This window comes from Lithobates pipiens, unplaced genomic scaffold (genome assembly GCF_037356315.1).
Source record: "Lithobates pipiens isolate NorthernLeopardFrog02 unplaced genomic scaffold, aLitPip1_a1.2 Scaffold_13, whole genome shotgun sequence".
Taxonomy (NCBI): domain Eukaryota; kingdom Metazoa; phylum Chordata; class Amphibia; order Anura; family Ranidae; genus Lithobates; species Lithobates pipiens.
The window spans coordinates 335,031,197-335,056,791 of NW_027507718.1; positions in this window are offsets into that span (position 1 = coordinate 335,031,197).

The window sequence follows — 25,595 nt, forward strand, 5'->3', positions numbered from 1 at the left end:
TTTCTTAGTGAATTGTTTTGATTGTTTTGGATTGTTTTAAAAGTTTTTGTATTTTATGAATGTTGTGTCTCAAAAATCCCACCATTTATACAGGTCCTAAAGCTAATATGTAAGGGGTGTGGCACATTTTTCTAAGCAATACACAATACAGCTATCTCATATACCTAACTAGCTATATTCTGAAAAGCTTTGCCATCACACCCTACATTAAAGTTTTTTGTTTAGATGATAGTCTTGACAAACAGCTAGAATCTTTGTGGACATAATCTATCTCTACCGCTGTATGCATGTTGGAATTCACCTCTTCCAAAATTTTCAGTAATTTCTTTTATCAAATAATTTGTTAAGCCATTAAACAGTTTTTAGTTAGCTTGGTAAGCTAATGGAGCTATTTTTGAACAAATTAATATCCAATGATCATTATTGCAGTCTCAGGAGCCTGGAGAGAATATAAAAAACGGATCTATTTATTTATAGATCATGCAATCACCATGCATGGTCATCACAGATAAAGATTGTTTCTGTGTTCTATTATCAAACTGACCATTTTCCTGCAGTGCTGCATCTCTTTTGCCGTTACTGTATATTCTGACTCCATTTGTTGTAATAGTGACTATCCCTTCCTGAGACCTTTATGCCTGGCCTGAATACAATAGAATTCACCACAGACAGTCTTCATCGGGTAGCTGAGACCCATCAAACATTTGGCACCCATAAATATCTTTGCATGCAGAATGTTGAGGTAATACAGTAAAATGTGGTATGTTGCTAGGACATGGCGCATTAACCATGTGATCAGCTGTCTCCATTCACAGCCGGTCACATGTAAATATGGAAGTGCCGTGAATCGGCTCTCCTCGCCTGACACTGACAGAGGGTGTGGCATGGAGTGACGATTAACAGCATCTCCTCCCAGAGGAGACATGGCCAGGTAATTTGTGTGAAGAAAAAGATAAAAAAAATGAATTTGGGTACAGTATTGCATGACTGCACAATTATCATTCAAAATGTGACAGCGCTGAAAGCTAATAAATGGCTTGGGCAGAAAGGGGGGTGAAAGTGCCCTGTTTTGAGGTGGTTAAGGCGGTCAAAATGAGTATTGACTTTTCCTAGCCTCAATGTGTGTACTGGGTGAAGGATACAGAAACTCACAAAAAGGGAAAAGGAAATTACGAGACGTGTTTATAAAATAACGAGATTGATTAAATAACTCACCTTTATTTATATCTATTACAAATTTAATGCTTGTCCCCTTCAACATATGTCCTATTTACACTAATACATTGCTGCAGTCTTGTTTTCCACTGGTCGAAGGCATGGAGAAAATCAATTTCTGTCAGCTGTTTCAACACATCCGCCGTTTTCTTCCTTACAGCATCAACTGACTTCAAACGTGTCCCTTTAAGCACTGATTTAACTTTCGGGAAAAGATAAAAGTTGCATGGTGCTAAATCGAGCAAATATGGAGGATGTTCAAATGTAGTAATGTGCTTGTTGGTCAAAAACTGAAAGTGATGTGTGAGCAGGCGCATTGTCCTTGTGAAGAATTAAACTATTTTCCAACAGTTCTGGACGTTTTTTTTCTGACTCTTTTTCTCAGCTTTATCAAAACTTCCTTACAATAATGCTGGTTAACTGCTGTGCCTTCTGGAACCCCTTCTTTCAAAATTACACCCTTAATATCGAGTAAGCATTTGAAAACATCCTGTTGGTGTTTTTTTGCAATTTTATAAAAAATTGCAAATTGACACGTTGTTCAACTTTTAAACTTATAGAAAAAAAGGGGGAAACAAACTGCGCTAAGGTGAAAGATTGTGAAGTGTGTGAAATAATTGTGAATTTCTTAAATAATGAAAAGTATCAAAAGTGTTCAGCTGCGGCTTCACTGTATCACATACAAGCAAAATAGATAAACGAAAAAACATAAGCCGCGCTTAAACAAAGAAAAATGTGATCAGCTACTTGTACAGTAGTATTAAGATATACACTATATAGGGTACAGTAATATTAGGATATACACTATATAGGGTACAACAACCCTTTAAAAATATGTGCGTAATATAGAACACATATGTATTAATGTTCTAGATTCAAAACCTCACTGCTGTGATTCGCTATATATAATAAGAATACATAACATAACTTATAAATACGAAAAATATATAAAACATCAACACCCAGTGTATAAACAATAAGTCCGTGTATAGAACGCCAAAATGATTGACGTAAGGCTGTAAATATAAGACCTCTAAAAATAAAACATAATGTTCATGTAATCCAAACTGAGAAAAGTCGTGTTCAATCCACCACCAACATGTGTTGAGATTTGCTGCTTACCAGACGAATATGACCCCCCACTACAGAGGGTCACACAGAGCTCTATGTAATTGTGCACCACTTCCAGCCACGGGGGAGGGGATTCCACGATGTCCTCCTGACCTTGCTGCTTCAGAAGCTCTTGGGAAGAAAAGCTCGCTCCCGTATACTTGGCTCAAGGTCCAAAAGAAGAACTCAAAGGCAGGGGCATCAAAATCATAAAGGGAGATAAAACTCAAAATAGTATAAAACCCTTTTATTTTGGGATAAAAAATATAAAAATACACTTACAGATGTGTAAAAGAAAATACGCCTTAAGTCCGTGGCGCCGGCCGGACGCACACGGACAGACCCGTTCTCCTGGAACCCGTCACAAACAAGAGGTGATAAGTAGCGTACCGCTCAGCCCTACGCGTTTCGCAACAAAATTGCGTCATCCAATTTTGTTGCGAAACGCGTAGGGCTGAGCGGTACGCTACTTATCACCTCGTGTTTGTGACGGGTTCCAGGAGAACGGGTCTGTCCGTGTGCGTCCGGCCGGCGCCACGGACTTAAGGCGTATTTTCTTTTACACATCTGTAAGTGTATTTTTATATTTTTTATCCCAAAATAAAAGTGTTTTATACTATTTTGAGTTTTATCTCCCTTTATGATTTTGATGCCCCTGCCTTTGAGTCCTTCTTTTGGACCTTGAGCCAAGTATACGGGAGCGAGCTTTTCTTCCCAAGAGCTTCTGAAGCAGCAAGGTCAGGAGGACATCGTGGAATCCCCTCCCCCGTGGCTGGAAGTGGTGCACAATTACATAGAGCTCTGTGTGACCCTCTGTAGTGGGGGGTCATATTCGTCTGGTAAGCAGCAAATCTCAACACATGTTGGTGGTGGATTGAAAACGACTTTTCTCAGTTTGGATTACATGAACATTATGTTTTATTTTTAGAGGTCTTATATTTACAGCCTTACGTCAATCATTTTGGCGTTCTATACACGGACTTATTGTTTATACACTGGGTGTTGATGTTTTATATATTTTTCGTATTTATAAGTTATGTTATGTATTCTTATTATATATAGCGAATCACAGCAGTGAGGTTTTGAATCTAGAACATTAATACATATGTGTTCTATATTACGCACATATTTTTAAAGGGTTGTTGTACCCTATATAGTGTATATCCTAATATTACTGTACCCTATATAGTGTATATCTTAATACTACTGTACAAGTAGCTGATCACATTTTTCTTTGTTTAAGCGCGGCTTATGTTTTTTCGTTTAACTTTTAAACTTAGCATTTTTTCGGCACATTACAGAAAACACAACCAAACTAAATTGTGACTCACAATCAACTGAATGTCAGAGTGTTGCTGTTTGTCATGGAGGTTCAAGCATGTGTGCTTTGTTTACTAGGTCTCGTTATTTAACCACTAGGACGTCCGCGCTATAGCCGAAAGATGGCTACAGCACAGACTCCAAATGCTGGGAGGGCCTGGATACCGCAAGTATTTATCAGTGGTTTGTACATTTACATTGCATAATAGGAGCCAATAGGAGGGCTGCTCTATATACTGTAGAATAATGGTGACCCTGGTGCAGTAATTCTGTGGATATTTTTGGCCTTGTGAGTACCATGTCAAGATGATATTATTATGTATATTACCCCTTATATCTATGTGGGGGCTTATTCTTATTTTACCCTACTCATAGAATGGGGCATCAGATATTATTGGTCGTCTTGATCTAGGAAATGTCACGCTGATCTGGCTGTCCCAGGTAGCACATGGCATGCCGCACATGGGAGGGCTCTCTCTGCTATGTGAGTGGCACTTCATATACACTGTCCCCATACTACCTATGGGGCTTACATTATTATATGCGATTTGTCTGCATTGGTTATCCGTCTAATGAAGTTTTGATACTTTTTTCTTTCCCATGCAGAAGCCCTTTGCCTGCAGTCAATGGAAAAAGGGCCTGAAGAAGCGACAGCGAAACGTTGATCTTTTCTGACTCAGTAATAATAGGGAATAATAGGGAATCTACGATTTTCATATATATCTGTGGTTATACCAATGAGACCTCTATTTTCTCTTGTTTTTATTCTGCACACACTTTTATATACTTTGTAACATTAAATAAATTATTTTTTTGTAAAATTATATATTGTTCCTTTCTGGTGCGGGTATAGTCTGCTGAAAAACAATTTTCTGACATGCTTTACTGCGTATACAGACTGATTTTACTGTTGTGGGTTTATTAATAGTATAACTTAACAACAGAACAGTTTAGAGTGGATGTCATACTTTTTTTTGCCTCAAAATAATAAACATTTTATACTTACCTGCTCTGTGCAATAGTATTGTATAGAGCAATTCCTTACCTACCTTTCCTGAGTCCCTGAGTTCCTGAGCTCTACACTCTTCCTCTTCTACAAGTGGCCCCATAGCAAGCCATAGACGCATACAGTGCAGCTTGGCCCTGCCCCCACTCCCTCCTCACAGGATTTGATTGACAGCAGTAGGAGCCAATGACTGGGTAGATATCAAACATTTACTTATCTTTCAATAACGTGCACATGGCTGGAATTCCAAACCTTTCTCCAAGTTTTCAATTGACCAGGCAGCTAAATATTGTACTTTTTAGCTCACAAAGTGAATACTTTATTCTCTTCTCAATATCACTATACACAGAAAAAAAATGTTTTTGTGAACTACACCCCTTATGATATACCCTGAACTGATCACCTTTCTCAGTGTATCCTATTTTGTGTTTATTCTGACTGCAAAGATGATACAGTATAAGAAAAAAGAATAATTGAAGAGCTAGAAAGGCAAAATATACGCTGCTAACTATGGCACTATGAAACATGAAAACAGCAGGTAAAGCACATGTAGGTTATCATAATAATGTAAACAAAAGGCATTTTGGGTGTGCAGGCCCAACAACCATCTGCATATAGACATGTAGCACCCTCCTGTCACATTGCTAGGGTTTTTTTGGGACAGGCAAATTTGGTGTTGCTGTCCTGTAACTAGAATAGCTTTGTGTGTGATTATTGTAGGTTGTTGTTGGTCTAGCTGCTCCCCCCTTTTCTCTGGAGCTTTCCAGAGCATAGTGGGTGGGAGAGCTGGATAGGCAACCTGAATATCTATGCAGCCCCAGCCAATCCCTGGAGAGGTGGGTCCAGATGGTGGTTTTGGAGTGTATCAATAGTCTGGAGCCAGAGCCCAGGGTTCTTAGCCAGGAGGAAAAGTTCCCAGCCAGGGAGGGCTGTCTGCCTTTCTGGCTGTATTGCTGGCTCGCTCTGCTTCTCAGGATCCCAGCCATTACTGAGAGAGTCTGCTCAGCCACCAGTCTTTCAGAGGCCAAGAGGGATACCACACTGAAGACCTGCCTTGGGAGTACACAAGGAGAGCCTGTCTGCTGGAAGGTCACTGTGAGTACTGACCCAGAGGGGGAGAGGATTTCAGTATCTATCTGCTTTAACACTCCTGCTGCTACACAAACTGTAAGGCTTGCCTGGCCTGGATCATTGATACTGGTGACCCAGTGCTGCCCACTTAATGTCCCACTGCTTAAGGGACTGTTCATCCAAGTAACTAGAAGGGTCAGTGTCCCCAGTTGTTCCAGATAGCAATATGATGTATCCCAAAGTTCCCTGAACTCTCTCAGTTGTAACAGCAATAAATATTAACAAAAAGGCAATCCTTATGGGCTTGATTCCTGAGTCAGAGTATGAAGTTGCTGCTTGGCTGCCTGTTGCACTAGCAGGAATAGACTCTGGGACATCAAAACAGCGGCCCTAGCCCAGTAGAACATGAGCAAAGCAGTCTCTTCTAACTCTGATACACTAGATACAGTCTACCAATTTTATTCTAGTTTATATACTTCTGCAACTAATCAAAATCATCTCAAGATAACTGCTACCTTCAGGCCTGCACACCAGCACCTCCCATCATTGGTTCTATACCACAAGCTTCCTATTCAGCAGGAGCTACTAAGCATCCTTCTCATCTTAAGCAATTTCGGCACCCATTGCAGCCTCACATCCAGGACAAACAATACATGGGAGGGTAGACATCCTCACTTCCACCTCCATATAGCTCTTTGAATCTTTCAATCTATTTTGCCAACTATAACCAGTGTTAATGTATGTACATTTAGGCCTGACTATGGTTAGTATTGTCTATTTAAGAGTTATGCCACGTACACTCGGTCTGATTTTCCGACAGGAAATGTTGGATATGAGTTTGTTGTCAGAAAGTCTGACCATGTGTATGCTCCATGGAACATTTTCTGTCAAACTTTCCGGCAACAAATTTTTTGTTGGCGGAAAGTTTGATCGTGTGTACACAAGTGTACACAAGTCCATCGCACAAAAGTTCATGCATGCTCGGAATCAAGCAGAAGGAGCCACACTGGCTATTGAACTTCCTTTTTCTCGGCTCCTTGTACGTCTTGTATGTCACTGCGTTTCCACATTCGTAATTGTTGGCCAACATTTGTGTGACCGTGTGTATTTAGACAAGTTTGAGCCAACAACCTTGAACAGAAATCCACAGTTTTGATGGAGGAAAGTCCGATTGTGTGTACGCGGCATAAGAGTTTGGTAACATGCAACAGTGTCTTTTGTGTTCAGAGAGAAGGAACAAACTAACCCATTTATGATGTCACTGAATAACACAGTATCTAGAGTGCCCGGCTCTTATTGTCAGTTGACCATGACAAACAGTCATGTAGTCCAGTTGCACGCACTTCTTTTCTACCAATGCCTGTTTCCATTAATCAGCAGAGTTCTCTCCAACCTACTTACTCATTTGTCCAAGCAAACTACACACTACAGATTTTCCTGCTAGTTGCTATTAGACTTGTGCACAATGGAAAATTTTGTTTAGTTTCGGTTCGTTGTCATTCGTAAAATACATCATTTCGTTCTGTTATATTCGTTATGGTACGTTAATACGTTTTCGGATAATTCCTTATTATTCGTAGAGTGTCGAATTCATTCGTTCGTATTCGTAGAAATTCGCTATTTATGTATGTATAGATATTCATGATAATGATTCGTAGTTTGGAAAATCGTTTGTTTATTGAATCTTTTAACACACACAATGACAACGTCTCTTCTCCTCGGCTCAAATACAATACAACACCCTTCTAACTTAGTTCTCAGGAATGCACTTTGCCCGTAATCCATACTCAAGCACAAAATTAATTAGCTGATTGGACTATAACATTTACTTTGAGCTGACTTTTTGTTTCATTAGATCTTTAAAGAATTACCAAATTCATTTGTTATATTTCTTTCGTATTCGTTGTAATTCGTTATTTTTTTTATTCGGACATTTGGATGCATCCGAATGTCCAAAAGATGCAAAATTCAGCCGAATTTCGTTTCGTTACGAAACGAATTGCACAAGCCTAATTGCTATCTTGATGTCAATCAGATCCAGTCAGTATCCTTTCAGACCAACTGCTAATAGTACAGTATAAGCTCCCAAGGGACTTTTTATGATTTCAGTAGCCACTGAAAGACTTTATTGGAGATAGGAGGAACAGCAGAGCAGGGAGCACAGAATGCAAATGTAATGTGAAAATATGGTTGCCCTATATACACTTATCATTACAAGCGTTTACCTGTGCAACTACCCCCTCAAATATTTCTGTGCAAATCATGCAGTTGTGTGAGGCATGTGAGAGGCCTTTCAGCACCAGTATGTAGGTTTTAAATGACCAATTTTACTGACTCCTGATTGGGTGATCACTGTGGATAGCCAGATTTGACTCAGATTGGGCCACCTGCTGTATAAAACAAAGAAATCCAGGTGTCCCAATTTATAGCCACTAGAGTACATGGTGTAGAGTTTAAACAATGTTTTGAGGGGTTGGTGCTTGCTAGAAGAGATTTTCTTCTTAGGCCTCCATCACCAGGCATACTTGAATGTACGCCCATGAAAGGGCTGCATTTGACCACACAGGGATGCACAAATGTTTTGTGAATTCCCGTGGGCAATCCCATTCATGTCAATTGGGATGTAGTGGCTGCACCGACACAGCTACTACCTCAAATCTGACAGTCATGTGAATGCACCACCCTGAATGCACACCGTCTGCATTTGGGGTAGCCCACCTCCACGGCTGTCAAATTGGGAGCAACAGCTGTGTCAATTCAACTGCTGCATTTCAGTTGACATGAATTGGATTGCCTGCACAGGGATGCAAATAACACAGTTGAATCCCTGTCAGGCAAACCCAGCCCTCACACAGGCTTATGCTTAAGTACACCCATGTGAATGAGACCTTATGCACATGTTGTTCCCAGAAAGCCTTTAGTAAATGTCATCTGCTAGCCATTCATCAGCTTGTCCATGTGGTCCAAAATCCACATGCTTCAATGGTCTTGCAAGCTCTGTAAAAAGACACTAACTTTTAGAAACATACTATATTGCATCAGAATATTAGCAGCCTTAGCATACTAATACAGCATTAAATACAAACTGCATGCAAAAATACACATACGATACCAAGAGGCCCATTTAATTATTGAAATAAAATAAAGTAAAGGTTCTATTTTTTCACCAATGTTCTGGTAGTAAGAAACAGCCTTGATTTAATTTCATATATCTATTGCAGCTAGCATAGTTACTATGACTAATGTGGGGCTGATGACAGATTAGAATTTCAATTTTAATCAGAGTTGTTTATTAAGTCATGTGACAGCTGCAATCACAGGAGACAACTATTCATCTGAATCTAGAGAAACAGCTCATTTTGTTTTATACTCAAATATACACCACATCACTCCTAATTTCACTGATGACTTGTACTTAAAACATTGCATTTTGCTAGAAAAATATAAATTGGCTAACGCCTACATAGTGGAAAATTTCCAATAATATATATTAAGTGATCTTTTTTGGAGCATGATTTTGTTTCGTTTTTAGGAAAGAAAAAATTGCCCATTATCCTTTATAAGCATTTCAACAGAAAACAGACAAAAGAATATTAACCACAAGGTAGTTCAAAAAGTCAAACAAGAAGAAAACATACTGTACTTTGTAAGTTCTACTTAATAAAGGTCCATATCCTAAGCAGACAAACTGACAGCCGTAATTAAAAAATAATTAAAAAATAACAAAAGAACAGCATTCAACTAAAAGGGACCTTTAGTTGGAAAGCACACTTGGCAATGTAACTAGGCTACAGATCCTCTGGCTTTTGAGATCACTAGGTCCCAATACTACCTTTGAGTCCATTGCTGGTTTCTGTGGCCTTTTAGATACCCTTTCTTGGGCCATCTTTGCCTCCTCTGTTTGTTGAGACTCTTTGATGATTTCCATCCTGAAGTATTGGCATTTTGTTTGTGAAGCTGCAGCCACTCCTGATGAAGTAAATAACAGTCACAAAACATGTTCAGATTTGTGATGTACTTTGTTCATTCACAATTATATAAAAACATCTTTGAAAACAATTTGGTGTGATAGATGGATGGAAATTTAATTATTATCTTTTGCGATGTCACGTGAATGCAGCACACTAGATTTGCAGATGTGTTGTGGGAGTTTTGAAAAAAAATTTAATTGCTTGCGTTTTGAAATATTAAACATATAAAAAGATGAAATGGTAAATCAATGTTGCAAGAGTTAAAAAAGTAACATATTGTAGAGCTGGCTCCTGATGAGCACGCGCTTTTTTTTTCAATTTAATATTTCCTAAAACCGCATTTGGGTTTTAGGGTTGATTATGCCAAATTATGGTTTCAGTGCCAGTCTGGTTGGATTGCACTGGGTTCTCCTTGGCCACAGGTGTTGCTGTCACCACTGGCAAGTGTGAGAACGCAGTCTGGCTGGGCGTATTGAGTGCCATCCTTTCTCGGAACCAGCCCAGTGGGGGTGTCATCCTGCTGTGCACTCTGGGAGGTGATATTTAAGGTGCTGACATCACGTGCTTCGGGGGTTCCAGTCCAGAAGATCTTTCTGTCTGCTTGGTCATGGTCCTCCTAACCAGCCCCCTGGCCCTCATGGCCTGGGGTGCGGATCCACCAAATTCCGAGTCTCGGGGCTGGATAGCCCGAGGTGGAGCAACTGAGAGGAGGATTAAAATGTGGTCCGGTGCCGTCTCATCTGAGGAGAGGCCCAGCAACTGGAGAAGCACCCAGGGGAAGACTCTTCGGGAGAAGGCCATGCATAAGTCCCAGGGCATGCTGGGACTGTGACATCATAAGGGGCTGGGTCGTCGTGTGACATCACCCGGTGACCACGTCCCATACCTATATAAGTCGCTGTGCACGTCGCACAAGCCATTACAGTGGAAGAAAGCGTTGTGTCAACATCGGAAGAAGAAAGAAGAGAGAAGAGGGAAGAAGGACGGAGGAGACCGGGCTCCTCCGCTAGTAAAAGAGCTGCAAGAAGATAGCGGAGGAGCCCGGGAGAAGACGCCGGAGAGCAGGAGATGATGCCGGAGAGTGGGAGAAGAGGCTGGACACCGGGAGAAGAGGCCGAACAGAGCGGAGAAGTCGGAAGAAGACCCCCGACGTCAGAAGAAGACCCCCGGAGCTGATTAATAAATTACTTTAAAAACCTGTGTTGTGTTTTTTTTTATTGACACATTTTTCCCCAGGTGAATGGGTAGGGGTACGATGTATCCCTTACTCATTCACATAGGGTGGGGGCTGGGATCTGGGGTCCCCTTATTAAAGCTTCCGGATTCCGATAAGCCCCCGATAAGCCCCCCGCCTGCAGACCCCGACAACCAACGGCCAGGGTTGTCGGGAAGAGGCCCTTGTCCTCATCAACATAGGTGCTTTCAGGTGGGGGGGCGCCTCCCTCCCCCAAAGCACCCACCCCCCATGTTGAGGGCATACGTCCTGGTGCGGTTCAGGAGGGGGGCACTCTCTCGTTCCGACCCCCCTTCCTGACCAGCCAGGCTGCGTGCTCGGATAAGGGTCTGGTATGGATTTTGGGGGGACCCCCACGTAATTTTTCCGGCGTAGGGGGGTTCCCCTTAAAATCCATACCAGACCTAAGGCCTGGTATGCTCCCGAAGGGGGAACCCATGCCAGTTTTTTATTTAAAATTTGGCGTGGAGTTCCCCCCTCGAGAGCTGATTATTCTGTTAGAGAGACGACAATGTCGATTCAATATAGATGGAGATCCGACTTGGAGGCGACTTCCATTGAAAGCAATGGGTACCAGTCACCTAGAAGTCAGATTGAAGTAGTACAGGAACCTTTTCTGAAGTCGGAGCGACTTCAGTACTGTGCATTATTAAGACGGCTCTCATTCACTTACATTGTTTTTTACATTTAGTGCAACTTCAGGTGACTAGGGCCGACTTAGGGTGATCCAAAGTTGCCCCTGTGTGAATGGAGTCTTAGATTCTCTCTCTGATACAGGGGATGATGATCTTTTCGAGACCATGTCCCAGGAGATGTTATGGGCCAACGCGGATGATGTGGCCGCAACTTGCAGTATCTCCGGTTGGCTGGCGCTTAGTTCGGGGAGTGCATCGCCACGGGCGGGAACCCCTACCATCATAGATTTAACTTTAACCAAGTCTGTAAATTTACCCGAGCCAAAGAAAACGTAATTTGCAATGGTACGGAAATCTCCAAATTCCTGTGTGCTTCCCGGGGATGGAAGTGCTCGAGCTCTACCCAGGCTCGTACAGTCCCAGCGGCTGCTTAACAAGTGGGGACTGGAGTTTCCTTATGTTTCCTTATGTGCCCAAGGAGATTACCGTATTTTTCGGACTATAAGGCGCACTTAAAAGCCCTAAATTTTCTCACAAAATCGACCGTGCGCCTTATAATGCAGTGCGCCTTATATATGACCTGTTGACATCGCTGGAGTTCTTTGGTTAATGCACCCGGAATGATGGCAAGCACCGAATAAGTTTTCTGGGCGCGCATGGAGTCACAGATCAATAGGGATGGAGATTTGTGGAAAAAGCCACCCGGTCTCTTACCGTAAACCGACGTACCGTAAACCTCTCTCAGGTTGTTCTACTGCGTGACTGATAGCGATGAGTTTGAAATCCGCTTCGTAAACATGTCTCTTAACAGGAGCCATTTTTGGGGCAGCGGGTAGACCATAGAAAATGAACGAATGAATGCGCACACCTCCTGACTAAGATGGCTGTAATGCCCAATCCAAGCAGTGCAGCTTCGTGGGATTACCAAAGTTTTGAGTTCAGAGTTTTGTTTCATTAAATGCGCCTTATAATCCAGTGCGCCTTATAGTCCGGTGCGCCTTATATATGGAAATATCCCATTAGCAGGCAGCCATTTGCTAGTGCGCCTTATAATCCGGTGCGCCTTATAGTCCGGAAAATACGGTATGGAGGTGATTGACAAAAATCATGAAGACTGGTACGCAAGTGATGTTTGGGACTACCTCAAGTAGTGCCCCTGATATGTATGAGTGATTCACCGGCTGTCTCCAGCATTGGAGTTTTGCGTGGACAAAGTTGTGATTTGCCGGTCAGGAAGAGACAATGTGGTTTATTTCATAACTATAGTGGACGCTCAGGGGAAAACACTGACTTTGCCGGACCCAAGGTTCTATTGGTAGAGGAACTATCAGAACTGTTTTTCTTTGCTCAAAATAGTTTTTTTCTTCTTTCTTGAATACAAGGACTGTGGGGTAGTTATTTAGAGTTAGGTTTCTAAAGAAGCTCTGTGTCAAGGTCTTCCATGGGCCACAGCACTTAATTCAAAGAAAGGACTTGCACTTAATGACTCTTACCACTAGGTGGTGTGGGTCTGCACAAAACAATGGTCTTCGTGCTCGCTAGCTTGTAAATTTTCAGATAAGAAGAGAGAGTCTTATTGTCTATGGGAACAAGACTCTGCCTTCTAAAAAGTTGTAATAGTGTGTGTTGTTTCTTTTGCGTGTGTTTTTTCAGGAGTCACCAAGAGCATCTATCAATCTGCTGGAGAGTGGGTAGTATAGATAGTCAAGAATTGGGTTGTGTAACATGTAACCTGCTTGTGTCAGCCGTTGAGTATATTACATTGTTCAATGTTTCCTTTGTTTTTTTTCCATTCCCCATAACAATTTTAAAGTTCAGGTACTTGATTTTTCTAGGACTAGAAGTTTTTTTTTTCCTTTCTTTTCCAGATGATGAGGACATTGTCTAAATGGGAGGGGGGAGCATGTAGCGCTGGCTCCTGACGAGTACGAGCTATATGTTTTTTTTTCAATTTAATATTTCCTAAAACCACAGTTGGGTTTTAGGGTTGATTATGCCAAATTATGGTTTCAGTGCCAGTCTGGTTGGATTGCACTGGGTTCTCCTTGGCCACAGGTGTCGCTGTCACCGCTGGCAAGTGTGAGAACGCAGTCCGGCTGGGCGTATTGAGTGCCATCCTTTCTCAGAATCAGCCCAGTGTGGGTGTCATCCTGCTGTGCACTCTGGGAGGTGGTATTTGAGGTGCTGACATCACGTGCTTCGGGGTTGGTCCTGGTCCTCCTAACCAGCCCCCTGGCCCTCATGGCCTGGGGTGCAGATCCACCAAATTCCAAGTCTCGGGCTGGATAGCCCAAGGCAAAGTAAGTGAGAGGAGGATTCAAAGGTGGTCTGGTGCCATCTCATCTGAGGTCAGGCCCAGCAACTGGAGAAGCACCCAGGGGAGGACTCTTTGGGAGAAGGCCATGCATAAGGCTGGCTTCTCAGAAAGAGCCTGGAGGCTCAGTTGAAGGACACTAAATGGATCTACATTCATACGGTATCACCGGACCAGCTGCTATATACTGGTACCGTATGATAGCTCTCTAAATTTATCTATATCCCTCAGTTACATCCAAGTGTTCCAGTGTTCTACATTCAAGTCTGTGGCAGAGACTTTTCACAAGTGTTCTACATCCAAGTCTGTGGCAGGGACTTTTACTTTACTTAAAACTCAGCTGCTAGGCTTAATGAGAGAAGGCCTATCCGGTAGTTGTGAGAATCCAGTTGTGAAACAGTAATTCTCTGGATTCTATTGTGAGAGACTTCCTATTCTTTGCAGTTCCAAAAGTACCTGAACTACCTTTCCTAAACCTCTACCCTTCATTGAGAAACTGTGTTATCTTTTCCAATAAATATCCTGAAAAGTGGATCCAGTGTCAGTTTCTGCAATTCTTTGGGCCATCTACCACGGGAAACCCCTAGACACACACGAGGTCCAGAAGGTAAGGTTAGGCCCATTAAAACCAGCAGCTCCTTCGGGGGTCAGTGCTACATATAAAAACGCAATCTCTGTCAGTCTGTCATTCATTGGTTCCTTCTGTAACATAAGACTTGTGCGAGATCTCGGGAGAACTCAGTCACTCTAATTATATTATAATAATAGAGACCGTTCCATTTGGTTGTTCTGTTTACACCACAAATAAATTGTGTGTGTGTGTGTGTGGGGGGGGGGGGGGGGGGGGTGTGGAGGTACATCACCTTGTCCACCAGATCACAATAAATACATTTGAATAACTGCTTCTTTGCCGCATGCTGTGGTTCCTCCTATCAGCATATATATCTAATTTGTTGTATGAGCCATTGAGAGGAACCACGGCAATGATTTAACACATGGGCCACCAGAAACCAGTAAGCATATAGCATCCTCTTTTGCAGGTTGCTTTTATTTTACTTTTGACCCTTTAGTGACAGAGTAAAATTTAAAGCAGACCTGACTTCGCTAACTAAATGCTTTTAACAGTGTGACCACCTGTACATCTGTTGCACAGTGTCTCTGTGGAATAGCTCTTCCTGTACCTAGGAAATACCCCACAGATGGTAAAAACGCTGACAGGGGTATAACCCTATCTTATTTTATACAAAATGAAAAAAAAAGTTTTGCCTTTAGTTCTAATTTAGATTTAAAAATCTTTTTTGACAAAAGGTTAAAGCGGAGCTCCACCCTAAAGTGGAACTTCCGCTCATTGGAACCCTCTCCCCCCCTCCGGTGCCACAATTGGCACCTTTCAGGGGGGAGGGGGGTGCAGATACCTGTATAATACAGGTATTTGCACCCACTTCCGGCAAAGATAGCCTCAGATTCTGCGGGTATTTACGCCACTTCCTGCGGGGCCCCTGCTGTCTGCTGGGAAACACACGGATCCCAGAGACAGCGGGGCCCATCCTTATTGCGTAGCGCGACTCGCGGGCGGGGGGGCTTTTTGGAATCCGGGAGCCCCCCTGTAATAAGGGGGCCCCAGGATACCGACCTCCCACCCTATGTGAATGAGTATGAGTTTCACCTGGTGAAAAAAGTGGGAAAAAAAACACAACATAAGGTTTTAAAATAATTTATTGCACAGCTCCAGCGGTCTTCCGTCTTGGGGGTCTTCTCGCCGGACTCCTCCGCTATCTTCTGCTAACTCTTTTACTAGCGGAGCAGCCCGGCTTTCTTCTTCTTCGTCGTCGCCGCCACCCGGGGGTCTTCTTCCGACTTCGGGGGTCTTGTCCCCCTCTTCAGGGGTCTTCTCCCCCTCTTCGGTTCTTCTTGCCGGGCCTCCACTTTCTTCTCTCAGCTCTTTTACTTGCGGTGGCCGGGTCTTCTGTTGCCACCGCCTCTTCTTCCGACTTCCGGGGTCTTGTCCCCCTCTTCGGTTCTTCTTGCCGGGACTCCGCTTTCTTCCCATAGCTCTTTTACTAGCGGTGGCCCGGTCTTTTGTCATTGCCGCCGCAGCCATCTCTTCTCTTCTTCTTCTCTTCTTCTTCTTCCTTGAGATGTTGACTCAACGCTCTCTCTGGCCGCAATGACAGGGACCCGTTGTGCGGCGACCTTTATAGGGCCCCCCCATGTTGAGGGAATGTGGCCTAGTACGGCTCAGGAGGGGGGGCGCTTGCTTGCTCGTCCCCACCAACTTTCCTGACCGGCCGGGCTGTGTGCTCGAATAAGGGTCTGATATGGACTTTGGGGTGACCCCCATGCCATTTTTTCAGCGTAGGGCTTCCCCTTTAAGTCCATACCAGGTGACGGGGCCAGCGAGGTGTCAATCCTTTGCTAGTCCCATCTACCTGGGGCTGCGTTCAAAATGAATGGACTTTCCTCCGTGTGTGGGCAAGTCCGTTCATTTCGGAAGGTTCGGCAGACCTCCGCTTCAAAGTCCGGCGGTTTGTCCGCCGGGCTAAGTCCGCCGGATAGTCTGATCGTGTGTACGCGGCATTACAGACAATTATTCTAAAATCATAACTGGTATTGCTAAATTTATAAGTTTCTCCTGCTCGGTCCAAAGGAGTGGTGGTAGCTAAAGGGTTAATTGTTAACCACTTCAGCCCCGGAAGGTTTTACCTCCTTCCTGACCAGAGCACTTTTTACAATTTGGCACTACGTTGATTTAACTGGTAAGTGCACGGTCATGCAATGCTGTACCCAAACAAAATTGTCCTTTTTTCCCAATAATAGAGCTGTTTTTTGTTGGTGCTATTTGATCACTTCTGCGTTTTTTGTTTGTTTGCGCTATACACAAAAAAAGAGCAACCATTTTAACAAACAAAACAATATTTTTTACTTTTTGCTAAAATAAATATCCCCAAAAATGTTTTTAAAAAACAAATATCTTCTTCAGTTTAGGCCAATATATATTCTTCTACATATTTTTGGTAAAAAAAACCTGAGAATAGCATTGTTACGTAAGTGACATAGCTGTGTGAGATTGGCCAGTCCTTTGTCACGAGTTAGTGAGGAGGTCAGGGATCTGATACCAGTGCCCATCACACATGGGCTTTCCTTCTCCATCCTGCCTAGATGGCAGACTGTTGCATGACAAGCCCCAACACTTCAAAAACAAGCACAGGGTTACAAGAATACAGCTTGCTTACCAGTTCAACTCTAGAGCAAATTTTTTCACATATAAAAATTTTCATTTTTGGCAATAAAATTACCTAAATCCCCAGAACATGATATATTTTCTGAAGGCAGAAGCCCTGTAGAAAAAAATATGATAGTTGCAAAGTTTTACGTCACATGATATTTTTGCAACTGTTTATTAAATGCTAATTTTCTGGGGAAAAAAATGAAAATGAATATTAGTACAAGCGCACCCAATATAATACCCATTTTTTTGTGGTAAAATATAAAAGATGAGGTTGCGTTGAGTAAATAGATATCAGAACTGTCAAATCTTAAAATTGCGTGCGCCCATAATATCGCAAAAAACGACAGTACCCAAAAATCTCCATAGGTGACGTTTGAAATCCTTTACAGCTCATCAGCTTAGAATTAACCAGGAGCTCTTGCACATCATTGGCATGCGTCTGCATGTGTGTGAGAAAATGGGGGTTACTGCAATTGTTTAATTTTTTTAATACATTTTGTTCTTATTATTTATTTATTTTTTACTTTTTTTCTTATATTTATTTATTTATTTTTACTTGATTGCTTGGTTAATAAACTCTTATGTGATAGCCTTGTGCAGGTGACAAGTACTCGTTTTGGATACATTAGGGGTCTAATAGACCCCAATGTATCCCCTGCCCTTTACACCATCTAACCAAGCACAGATCTGCTCAGTTATTATGTCCCCTGGCTGTATCGGCTAGGAAATGGCGGATCTGAAACCAGAAGTGACAAAATGATTGTCGCTTCCAGTTTCTTTGTTTACATGTGAGAGCAAGGCATTGGGTATGACTTTCGTTCATAGCATTCTCCATCCTAAAGCTCCCAGGCTCCCAGTAAGAACAAGAGAACCCAAAAACCTCAGGGGGCACTGCTGGCAGAAGAGGGGCACCGTGCCGCCTGCTCTGTGAGAGTGGTTGGTTGTTATACAGCCGCTGCATTACATTAACTTTGAAGTTGGGAGCTGGCTAAAGAAAACCGGCACAAGGGTTAATGGTTCACTCTTTGGACATGCTACGTAGTCTTAGTTAACTACACATGCACAGCTCTCTCACAGAGCACCAAGCTCAGCTGCTGATGTGAGAGAGAGTGATCTGTACATGTGTAATTAGGCAAGCCAAGCTCTTGTAGTTGAATACCGTACTTATCGGCATATAACACACACTTTTTTCCCCTTAGAATCAAGGGGAAATCATGGTTTCTGAGGGAAGAGGAGCGAGCACCACTGAATTACATAGAGCCGCAATCTCCTGTGCAACTGGCACTCTGTCACTCACAGCCATGTTTCCTGGCCCCGCATTGGACCACTGTTATGTCTATCATATGAACAGGACCAGGAGGCGTGGCTGCGAATGACGGAGCGCTGAGTACACAGGAGATCGCAGCTTTGTGTAATTCAGCAGCACTCGCTCCTCCTCTTCCCTGGCCACTGGCGAGGCTGCAATGATGGGAAAGGTGAGGCTGTAGATGGGCACTGAACAGGCTGCATTGTTGATCAATTTATAGGCTGCAGATGGGCACTGAACAGGCTGCATTGTTGGTCAATTTATAGGCTGCAGATGGGCACTGAATGGGCTGCATTGTTGGTCAATTTAATGGCTGCAGATAGGCACTGAGCAGGGTGCATTAATGGGCAATTTAGAGGCTGCAGATAGGCACTGAGCAGGGTGCATTGATGAGCTGTGATTTTGCTTCTTTCTTTAAAATGCAAGTCTTTTTCTTTAAACTTCCCTCCTAAAATTGGGGTGTGTATTATACGCCTGTGCATGTTATACACCAATAAAGAAGGTACTTCTTTGTGAGGTGCTGGGGCCATGCATTTTAATGTAAACTTAAAGCTGTAACACATATGGATTTTTTTTTCATGTCAATAAAGGTCGACTATACCTTTAATTGTTAAAGCGGGATTCCGCTCTTTTTTTTTTTTTCTTACCTGTGTCACAGGTGGGCGAGTGCTACCTTCGATTGGCATCCACGTCCGGCGTTTATTTGACCCCCGGCGCGACGAATCTTTTCCTCAGGATGACTTATAAAAACCTGCTCTGGCATTTTCCATTTTAACTGTGGGCGTCTGAAGCCCACAGGCATTTACTTCCTGGTATATGATGACGTCTGGCTCCCAGCATGCTCCGCTCCATCTTGCACATGCTCAGTGTGCAATAGTGGTAATGGCAGATACAGCTGCCTGCCCACTTTAAAAATGGCAAATTCGTACACGCCCTCGTCACGTGACCGGCCTCCTAACGAAATCTCGCGAGATTTCGCAATTTCATTGTCCCCCATGGATTCTTGGGAAATAGCTTACAAATTTCCCAGGGACCATTGCGAGGACGATAGCCACGCCTACTCCCACGGGAGGACAACCCGGAAGTCAGCTGAAACATCAGAAATAAAAGGTAAGTAAATAATATTTTTTTTTTTCAGGGTTCGTTTAGGTAAGTATGCTATCTGTTGATTTTAATAACATGAAGTTTCATTTTCAGGTACCAAACCACTTTAATTTTAAAAAATAACTGTATCCCCCCTGCCCTAAGCAGGAGTGTTTATTTAAAAATGTGTGGTGCCTTAGCTGAATTGATAGACAGTTTGTTTGGGTTTCTCCTGGGCTCTGGTTATTGTATATGTCCTTTTGTTGCCAGTAGGTGGCACTGCTGCCTATGGTAATAGCATGAGAGCTGTATTAATTATTATTATTATATAGGATTTATATAGCGCCAACAGTTTACGCAGTGCTTTACAACTTGAGGGTAGACAGTACAAATATAATACACTTTCATACAGTAGGAATCAGAGGGCCTTTCTCCTTAGAGCTTACAATCTAAGAGGGAAGGTCAAGAGATACAAGAGGTAATAACTGTGGGAGATATGCTGATGGAGAAAATAAATATACAGTTGTTAGGTGGGGGCCATATAGGCTTCTCTGAAGAGATGGGTTTTCAGGGATCGTCGGAAAGTTGACAAAGTAGGAGAGAGTTAGATAGATTGGGGTAGAGCATTCCAGAGTATGGGAGAGGCTCTGGAGAGGTTCTGAAGGCGAACATGGGATGAGGTGACAAGGGAGTTAGAGAACAGGAGGTCTTGGGAGGAGCAAAAAGAAAAATTTGGTTGGTATTTTGAGACTAGGTTAGTGAAGTAGCTGGGGGCCAGGTTGTGGATGGCTTTGTAAGTTATTGTTAGTATCTTGAATTTAATTAGTTGGTTGAGTGGCAGCCAATGGAGGGATTGGCAGAGGGGTATAGCAGACGTTGATCGGTTTGTAAGGAGGATGAGCCTGGCAGCACCGTTCATGATGAATAAGAGGTATGAATATTTATTTATCCCTGGCCAGCCAGTAGGAGTTTCCTTGGTACTCGTGTATGCTGGGAGAGGGTATACATTGTCAGGGCATGCTCTTGGAAAGTCAGTCTGTTCTTCCTCGGGCCCCCTGCCTAGGGGAGGTGTGTGCTTCCTGCTGAAACCTCTTAGCCCTTGTACACACGGTCGGACATTCCGCCGGAAAGTGTCCGATCGGACCGTGTTGTCGGATAATCCGACCGTGTGTGGGCTTCATCTGACTTTTTCCATCTGAATGTCCGACCAACAAAGTTTGAGAGCTGTAGAGAATTCCGATCGGACAAACTGCCACGCATGCTCAGATCAAATTCTTAGACCAAAGCTATTGGCTACTAGCCTGAACGTAGTCCCGTCGTAACTAAATAACGTCATCATGTTACGAACGATCAGATTTTTCGACAACTTTGTCCGACCGTGTGTATGTAACACCAGTTTTGGACAAAATCCATCAGAAAAAAAACAACGGATTTTGTTGTCGGAATTTCCGATCGTGTGTACAAGGGCTAAGCCTTGCTGCCTGAGAGGGTGACCATGTGTCTGAATCGTGGCCTGGATTTGGGGCCTAGTCTGTGTGGAATGGGATTTGAGGAGTCATGGAGGACCTCCAGATGTCTTGAGGAGCCAGAGGAAGCTCAGATGTGGAGTTTGGACCTCACTGGGGTATGATGTCTTCTATTTAGTATGCTGGCAGATGATCCTTCAAGTGCTTTACAGCCAGGAGCTACAATCACAGAATGCTGGGTCGGCTTCAAGGTTTGGTCTGTGAGGACTGTGAGTTTCTTTGTGTAGAGTCTGCTAGTTCATGGAGGCCTTGTGCCCCATCCCTCTCTCCCTTCAAGTTTTAGTGTAAGCTAATAAACCCCTTTTTGTTTTGCACCTTAAAGTGACTGGCACCCCTCTGTTCACACTCCACTATTACGTAATCTACTACAGCCTGAGGTGGAATGTCAGCCAACCCTGTCTTTGGGGGCTACCACCATGCTTCTAAGGATCAAGGGGGTGTTACATAACCAAGGCACAGATACACCAAATGTTCTCATGCATGGGGCAAGGCGGTAGTCTGGATAATGGTCAGCAGAGCCTGCAAAATGTATGCGTTGTAAATTGTAATACTCGACAAGTAACAGATTTTGTGCAGTGATGTCATGTTGAAGAGACTGTAGGTAGTATTGAACTGCACATGTGGGTGCTTTAACAACTTGAAATTAAAAAGCAACACTTTTATCATATAGAAACTATGTGTACTTTTTCAGCCTAATAAAGTATGCTTGCATGCCACTTCTGCTATTCCTGCATATTTTGCAGTGTATACAGGTTTACTAAGGTTTACAGAACTTATGTCAGTATCTGAGACAGAATTATCTCAGACTGTGTGTTGTGGGAAAGAAGCACATTCTGGCAACCCACCAGTCTAATAGACTGAAAAGCCAATAGGACACATGACACATAAGAGCTTACAAGAAATTATTCTTGGTAAAACAACTTTTCTCTTCCCATAATGTTACTTCATTTGTCACTTCACACCACGTAGCATAATAAACAACTATTGGCTTGTAAAAGTCACATACACTTTGAAGAACATGCACTGCAGTCCCGAAATTATAGTAAGTGGTTTGTATGTACACTGCTCTCTTGGTGTAACAATTTTGTAACTCCATGGCTTGTTACATGCATGGAGAAAACACAAACCAGAATTCAGTAACTTAGGTTTAAATATGCAGATGGTATAAGATTTACAGTATTTAAAGAAACATTTTTAGGGTTTTTATACCTATTTTTACTATATGCAGAGATTTTGTTTTGCAAATATATGACAAAGGATTCCCAGCACACCAATGGCTATCTGTTTGAGCTATTGAACCTGTGAACAAAAGGGATTTCTAACAATCTATAAATTCATACAGATACATATGTGAAAAGAAGTCCAAAGCTCCATCTGCTGGCTCAAGGTATCAGTATGTAATATTTCTTTTTTTTTTTTACCTCACATATTTAGGACTATTCAAGACTAAATATTTAGTTTGACCATAATAAGTACATTGCATATTCTACATACTACACAGTCCCTATAAAGACTTTCAGATTTCCATTACCTCCACCTACTGTAAAGTATCTCTTGAAACTGTAACTAAGGTCTTTTTTTAAGTTGTAAGGATTTTCGATATGGCTTTACGTGAACAGTTTTGAATCTTACAGTGGGAAGCATCACTGGCAAGATGAGCATTTACAGTATCTCACACAAGTGAGTACACCCCTCACATTTTTGTAAATATTTTATTATATCTTTTCATATGACAACACTGAAGAAATTACATTTTGCTACAATGTAAAGTAGTGAATTTTCAGTTTGTATAACAGTGTAAATTTGCTGTCCCCTCAAAATAACTCAACACAGCCATTAATGTCTAAACCGCTGGCAACAAAAATGAGTACACCCCTAAGTGAAAATGTCCAAATTGTCAATATTTTGTGTGGCCACCATTATTTTCCAGCACTGCCTTAACCCCCTTGGGCATGGAGTTCACCAGAGCTTCACAGGTTGCCACTGGAGTCCTTTTCCACTCCTCCATGATTATATTACAGAGCTGGTGGATGTTACAGACCTTGTGCTCCTCCACCTTCCATTTGAGGATGCCTCACAATAGGATGCTCAATAGGGTTTAGGTCTGGAGACATGCTTGGCCAGTCCATCATCTTTACCCTCAGCTTCTTTAGCAAGGCAGTGGTCATCTTGGAGGTGTGCTTGGTCGTTATCATGTTGGAATACTGCCCTGCGGCCCAGTCTCCGAAGGAAGGAGATCATGCTCTGCTTCAGTATGTCACAGTAGAAGTTGGCATTCATGGTTCCCTCAATGAACTGTAGCTCCCCAGTGCTGGTAGCACTCCTGCAGCCCCAGGCCATGACATTTCCACCAACCATGCTTGACTGTAGGCAAGACACACTTGTCTTTGTACTTCTCACCTGGTTGTCATCACACACGCTTGACACCATCTGAACCAAATAAGTTTATCTTGGTCTCATCAGACCACAGGACATGATTGCAGTAATCCATGTCCTTAGTCTGCTGGTCTTTAGCAAACTGTTTGCAGGTTTTCTTGTGCATTATCTTTAGAAGAGGCTTCTTTCTGGGATGACAGCCATGCAGACGAATTTGATGCAGTATGGTCTGAGCACTGACAGGCTGACCCCCCAACCTTTAAACCTCTGCAGCAATGCTGGCAGCACTCATACGTCTATTTATCAAAGAAAACCTCTGCATGTGACGCTGCACTCAGCTTCTTGCACTTAACTTCTTTGGCCTACTATGGCGAGTCCTGTTCTGAGTGGAACCTGTCCTGTTACATAGTTTCAAAGTTGGTAAGGTTGAAAAAAGACACAAGTCTATCAAGTCCAACCTGTGTATGTGCGCTTTTATTTCAATATTACATTGTATATCCCTGTATGTTGTGACTGTTAAGGTGCCTATCTAATAGTTTTTTTTAAATGATCTATGCTCCCTACTGAAACCACTGCTGTTAAATCGCAGTATGGTCTTGGCCACCATGCTGCAGCTCAGTTTCAGGGTCTTTGGTAATCTTCCTATAGCCTAGGCCATCTTTATGTAGAGCAACAATTCTTTTTTTCAGGTCCTCAGACATTTCTTTGTCATGAGGTGCCAGGTTAAACTTCCAGTGACCAGTATGAGAGAGTGAGAGAGATAACACTAAATTTAACATACCTGTTCCCCATTCACACCTGAGACCTTGTAACACTAATGAGTCACATGACACCGGGGAGGGAAAATAGCTAATTGAGACCAATTTGGACATTTTCACTTAGGGGTGTACTCACTTTTGTTGCCAGCAGTTTGGCTGTGTGTTGAGTTATTTTGACACTGTTATACAATCTGTACACTCACTACTTTACATTATAGCAAAGTGTCATTTATTCAGTGTTGTCACATGAAAAGATATAATAAAATATTTACAAAAATGTGAGGGGTGTACTCACTTTTGTGAGATACTGTACCTGACAGAAATGCTGCACAATGTCACTCGTTGATGAAGAAGCATCGTCTCACTAATCCGACCAGCAAGGGATTAACACAATGAAAGCAGGTGAGTAATGTCTCTTGCCTTGTAAAGTGCAATCCTGTCTCTGGCAACAGGAACACAAGTGTGGCATGTCATGGTCCTTTCTCTGAAACTTTACCTTAAAACATGATCTCCAGAGTACTGCACTTAAATTGGAAGTTCAGTTAAATCTATTCTATGTACCCTGTGAATGAAAGATCTGTATATTTTAAGCCCCGTGCACAGGAGCAGAATGTCGGGTGATATTTGTCAGTACAAAAAATACTGGCTGACATTCTGTCCGTGTGAATGTCAATCTTTTCAAAATTTTCCGTCTTTTTTTTGTTTTGTTAAGCAAAAACTAAAACCCCCCATCAGTGATTAAATAGCACCAAAAGAAAGCTCTATTTGTGTGAAAAAATGTATAAAAATGTCATTTAGGTACAGTGTTGCATGACCGCGCAATTGTCAGTTCAAAGTGTGACAGCGCTGAAAGTTGAAAATTGGTCTGGGCAGGAAGGGGGTTTAAGTGCCCAGTAAGCAAGTGGTTATTAACTCAGTTTTATCTTTTAGGGTTGCAGGAAAAAAAAACTGTAGTGTGTACTAGGCTTTAGGGTTGCACCGATACCAGTTTCCAACATCATTGCCAATGTCATAAGCCACTTCTTTAGTTCAAATGAGTGTTAGGAAAATATCACAGCATCTATAGTCACACTGATAATTCAGTTACATTAATTATTGCATTAATGTGACTGAGTTATCAGAGTGGCTTTTATATATAGCTGTCTTTTACAAAGAAACATTTCAGGGTTACTTTGATTTGATTTTAGATGTTTCTTGTGGTCTTTACACAATAGGCTTTTTACATCAAACAAGCAAGGGGAGAGTATACAAAACGTAAAGAGGAGCCTAAACTATCACCTGCTGGCTGCAAATGAGAATATAAAATATTAATAAGCAATATTTCATATTTAAAGTGGATGTAAACCCGATTCATGAAATTTGAGCTGGGCACATATATCTGCAGTGTTTTCTTATCTTTCTTCAAAGTCCCGTGGCTTTTTCCTGCTCCGTTCATCTGTTA